General features: G+C 43.9%; 1 long non-coding RNA gene across 2 annotated transcripts; it reads right to left on the reverse strand.

Annotated features, from left to right (window-relative positions):
* Positions 1-2,468: 2,468 nt before the first annotated feature.
* Positions 2,469-3,275, reverse strand: LOC124673019. 2 transcript variants are annotated; one of them, XR_006992740.1, is made up of 4 exons: positions 2,997-3,275; positions 2,802-2,860; positions 2,670-2,724; positions 2,469-2,583 (listed from the first exon to the last, which is right to left on the reverse strand). It is a non-coding gene; the product is annotated as an uncharacterized LOC124673019 (long non-coding RNA). The 2 variants fall into 2 exon arrangements; XR_006992739.1 differs by lacking the exon at positions 2,469-2,583 and having other exon boundaries at positions 2,612-2,724.
* Between the last annotated feature and the right edge of the window lie 2,412 nt (positions 3,276-5,687).

The raw sequence follows: 5,687 nt of genomic DNA on the forward strand, positions 1-5,687 counted from the left end.
GAGGCAGAGGCACAGGGCGATGATTAATATTAGGGCGAAGGCGCAGTCGAACAGGACGAACTCGATGGGTTCTGCCGCCGCCGTTGGCATCGTTGTTCTTGTAACTCGTCGAATCCAGACGGATGCGCTGTGGGGATATAGATTGGTTTGTATTAGGACTCCAGGATGTATACGGATTGGATTCTATTTGGTTGGATAACTAGGAAGCAAAGGCGCGACGGCACGCCGCGCCCGTGGTGATGTATTTGTTGTGTGTAATGTCAGTTTGAATGTTGCATCGACTTCAGTAGTTATATGTGAGATAAGGCGGACATATAAGAGAGGAGGTAGGAAGAGAGTAATCGAAGCCTTTATTCCATAAGTCGGCTCAACAATGATCACACCGGTTCCTTCTAACATCTAGTTGACTGACTTCCCTCAAAAAAAATTCTAGTTGACTGACAGGGTCGTTGGTAGGTTGGGCCGTATTAGCTGCTCTGGTATGATATGACTTGCAAATTCTGTAGGTCTCCACTTTTTTTTTTGAGACTATGCCTGGCAAAAACGATAAGTGAAGGGGAGATAGTAGACTGCAGAGAAGAAGGGTTAGAAGCTCTGCTCTATCGGGGTGCGCGGTGAGCCAGTGACGGAATCTTGTGCCAATCCAGATCCAATGCCTTGAAGCACAGAGGGTAGGCTAGCTCCAGAGTAGAAGGGCAAATGGGCAATAGCCCTGATTTGTGAGCATGCGCAGTGTTGGGGCATTGGGCGCTCCCGCTGGTCGAGATTGAACATCTTGACGTCGCCATAGTTCGTGGACGAAGAAGTGGTGAGCGTTGGCAAGATCTTGGTTTTGCTGGCATATGGTGGTAAGGAAACGCTTGTGGTTGGGATTCAGCACTCTGGCGTCGCTGGTTATGTCAATGGGCTCATGGATGAAGAAGAGCAGCGCACGCAAAGCTGGTCTGCTGTAAACTGGTATGTTCCTCTCCCATGAGCTAGTAGAAACAAACTTCCTTGACATATGCCAGCTAGTAGATACAAATTTCCTTTATATGTGCCAGCTGATTGTATGAATTAGCACTAAATTCCCTTTCCTGAACTGAAGAAAGTAACCGTGATTTTGTCAGCATCATTCTCAGCTTTATTGATATACTCAGTTTTATTCCATGTGTTCATGTGAATAGGCTAAAACTGGAAAAAGAAAGAGAAAAATAAAACTTACAGAAACCATGTCCTTTTAGCAAGGGTGGTGATAAGGAACACACTTAATAAGCATTCTAGATCTAGAAGCATGTCAACTATCCTGGAAATAGAACCTAAGCTTGCAGTCTTGCAGACAACAAAACAGTAGTTAAATCATGTATGGCTTCTTTTTTCCAAGCGACCCAACTTGGGGCCGATTTTCTTTACCATGACGATAACAAAAAAACATGTATGGCTTCTTTTATATAAGCCAAGCGCCAATAAAGTGTTTACTATCAGCGATACTCACCTGTACGGCTGTACCAAGTAAGAAAACTGTCAAGATAAACTGAGGTAAGACTCCATACTAATTAGAATGGAAGTTGGTAATGAGAATAATGAACTTTACATCAGAATATAAGATTCTTAAGTTTTCATATATGGAAGTGTACTAACCTATAATCAGTAAAAATAATTAAAAGAAATCTGAAGAGGAAATATTCAACTAACAATGAAGTGGCTTGAAAATGTGTATCAGTTGCCCAAAACAAATGGCTATGTTTATGGCAAACATTGCAAATTAACTTTAGATAACATAATATTACTACTTTTTTTTACGAATTGGCATATTAGGATATACATCTGTTGACTGCGAGGAAAAGAAGTAATTACCGTGTAAGCTAGATTATAACTGAAGTTCATATCTTCACATTGCCACACTGCACAGATTAAAAGAAGAGCAGAAAATTCAACAAAGAGGCTGCATAGCCCTACAAATCCATCATGGCCCTCGTCGGAACTTCAAGGCACATTTTTCTGAATGCTGACCCATCCTCCAGAGCGAGCTATTGGACCAGCGACCCCGCAGCCAGGCATCCCCATCTATCTCCAGGAACTCCAAAAACAAAGGCAACTGAACATACATTGGTTGGCCTGAAAGACGCACAACAATGAAACAAACCAAATCAGCAGGTTGTACACAATAGACACAGCCTGCTATTACGGGTGGAAGATGTTAACGCATTAATCCATGTGTCCGATGTTTTGCAACAGCTCTATTCACACAACACATGAACAGAGGGCTACAATAAGAAAGTACGAATAGAAAATTGAAAGTAAAAAACCCACAAATCAGATGTATCATCAATCATAGGCGGCCGTGCTGTGCCGGCGGCTTGACTCATTGCCGTTCTCAAGCTGCACGAACCTAGAGACTATGGAGCAGAAGGCTCGACCAGAGGCATTGCAGGAAAGTGGCACTCGTGGCTGAGGAGGCAGCAGAGGGTAGCATGGCTGCCGTCCCGGGACGCTGCAATTCATGTGTGGAACTTTGTCCAGGAAGTACATCCACAACAGGAAGCAGCAGCTGCACCACCGATAGCAAACGCAAGATAGCGCTAGCAAGAATAATATTGGCATCTGAACGGGAAAGCATAAGAATTTAGACACTTCAAGAAAAACGTAGATGACTGGACTGAAAACAGCTACAGTATTAGTGTATGTACCAAATCCATTTGAAGCTTTCTCCATTACCATACTTCTTAGCTGAATGTACTGCATCTTAAACAGCAGGAAAAAATGTCAGAGCCAACATCTTCAAATTCTTTAAATGAGATCACACCAAACTTTGTAGTTACCTGAGAGCTGAAAAGCCACACATTAGAAACTCTCGATCCATGAACATAACTCTTAGAACCTGCAGGAGCAACAACATAAAGAAGAAACACTACATCAGTTTTGGATTAGCTTAATTTATCATAAAAAGACATGGGTGAATAATTATTCTAATCAACTTTTACAGGGCTTCTAGCAAGAGAAACGGCGAGTCTAACCTCCGCAGCCCGTAGCCCCAAATCATCCGGCGATCAACAACGACGGTTCAGATAGGCACGATAGACAGGCCGGGAGGGGCAATGGAAGAGGAACTGGAGGCCACCTTGCCTCGGTCGGCGGGCCGCCCACCACTACTTCTCGCTGGAGCCAAACATCGGGGTGGAGCTCGATCTCCTCGAAAACGCCTGAAGTATGTAGGAACTATGGCGGCTAGGCACGACCAGCACTTCAATCCGGCCACTCGGCCTGGAAACACACGGAAGAGGCATCCAAACCGGATGGGGCGTCATCCGCGATAGTGCTTGCGACGGCCGGCCGGCGACACGCCAACGAACCTGCAGTGGCGCGGTGAACCAGATCGGTCGTGGTAGGAATAGGCGGCAACGGTGGCCAGAGGAAAGGCGGGCGTCAGCCTAGGGGAGGATGATGGCAGCGCCAATGAAGATGGTGAAAACAAAAAAGAGAAGACGGAGGAGTTGGGGGCGAAGTGGAGCTGCTCCTTCGTTCAGTCGTGGGGAAACCGGAAACGGCACCGCCTTGGCCGAAACTGCCAGAGAACCTAACGTGGCAACATGCTACGATCAAGTTGGCCTGTTGGAGAATAAAAACTGAAACACCTCAGGTAATGTGTTTACATAATGCCCAATTACCTAGAAACCGGGATCTCACACGCATCAAATCCACAGCTACCGGTTGCCGGTCACCCACCCACCCAAAAATTAAGGAGAAAACAAACCGAACGGTACAAATACTGAACGGCAAGGCAAATGGATAGCGTACGTGGCGCAGAACGAATGGATGAAAACGATGGAAATTACCTCATGAACAGTACCTAAACAACGGACAGAGTAAGAAATCAGCTGGCTTTTATATAGTGTTAATTGATTGTGTCAAAAGGATGCTAGCTAATGCGTTGCCTTGTGGGACACGTGGACGTGGTTAGCGGGATAAGAGGTATTCCCTACCTGCATTCACGATTGCGGAGATCGGGATTTAACTAAATTTTAAGAAAATATATTAATATTTATAATATAAGATTTATTATATTAGAACCGTTATAAAGTATATTTTTAAGTTATAAGCATTTGATATTAACATTATGAATGTTGATATTTGTTTTTCTATTTCTTTATTAAATTTTACAAATGTTAACTTTAACTAAACCTAGAACGCGAGGTAATTGTGAGCAGATGGAATAGAAGACCTGGACACTTCATGGGTTGTTGGACACCTAGAGGTATATTTTGTCAGGGCTAAAAATTGCATCTGTTAAAGGAATCATACAAGACATTTAAACAAAGGTTCGTAATTCTTGTAATTCAGTCTTGATCCGAGAAGAGTGCAACTACAGTTTGGATAAAAATGCACCTGGTTTAAGCGCAATAAATAGTTTATACTTTGAACACAAATTCTTGCTGGGCTTGTCTAAGCCTCAATCTGCTGAGATTTTCTTGAATCTTAATCACCTTTTTTTTTAGAACAGTGCAGTATTAAGAGAGAAAACAAGATCGAAGAAGACCATGTATAGTACATGCAACTGACTTAGATTTTCTTAAATCTTAGTCACCTTTTTTCGAACGGTGCAATATTAAGAGAGAGAAAAAAGATCGAAGAAGACCATATATAGTACTGCTGAGATTTTCTTGAATCTTAGTCACCTTTTTTTCAGAACGGTGCAGTATTAAGAGAGAAAACAAGATCGAAGAAGACCATATATAGTACAAGGAACCAACTTAGATTTTCTTAAATCTTAGTCACCTTTTTTCGAACGGTGCAATATTAAGAGAGAGAAAAAAGATCGAAGAAGACCATATATAGTACATGCAACCGACTTAGATTTTCTTAAATCTTAGTCACCTTTTCAAAAGTGTAACTCGTTGTAGTTGCAGTTTCTATTGCCGAACATAAAAGTGCAACCAAAAATAAGTTGCTTTTTTTTAAGGTTACTGAAACAGTAAGAAATTCTCAACCGAAAACATCAAATCCATAGCTTATTATCTCTTCTTTTGGACAAAATGTGCCCTACTATCTGACGGATCAAAATGTTATAGTTGAGGACCCCTTTAGTCTCATACATGAAAAATACGGGAATTTAATCATGGCAACATTGCAAGTGAAACATATGAAAAATACAACCTCATTAGCTAGTGTACACTTATACATAGATATAAGTCAAAACACCAATGAAAAGCGGTTCCAAGAGAAAATAAGAGGAACAAAAGTCAAAAGGCCGTGTTCACCTGAAGTCGACGGGGTGATGCCCAGTCATCGACAATAATTAATTAACGAAATGCAACGCGCAGAACCACCTAGCTGTTTAGGGCTCGACGGCAGAGTCACGGCTAAACCATGTCATCGGCGGCCGAGACAGCTCGCCCCGACGACCCTGCCATGTAGCCCTTGCAAAGCGGGCAGCTGACGCTGCTCTTCCTCCACACGTCGACGCACGCCCGGTGGAAGAAGTGGCCGCACGCCGGCACCTCGCCGCACGCCTCCCCGTGCTCGAACACCTCCAGGCAGATCGCGCACAGCACCCTCTCCGGTGCCCGCTTGCCCACCGTCGAGTACGGGAAGTACCATAGCCTAACGACCGGCGCGGCCGCCGTCATCTTTCTCGTCACCGGTGCGCCTGTGCCGCCGCCTGCGCGCCCCGTCCTTCTATGGCCTCTGGTTTTGATCTGAGACAATGG

The sequence above is a fragment of the Lolium rigidum genome, chromosome 1 (assembly GCF_022539505.1).
Source record: "Lolium rigidum isolate FL_2022 chromosome 1, APGP_CSIRO_Lrig_0.1, whole genome shotgun sequence".
Lineage (NCBI taxonomy): Eukaryota > Viridiplantae > Streptophyta > Magnoliopsida > Poales > Poaceae > Lolium > Lolium rigidum.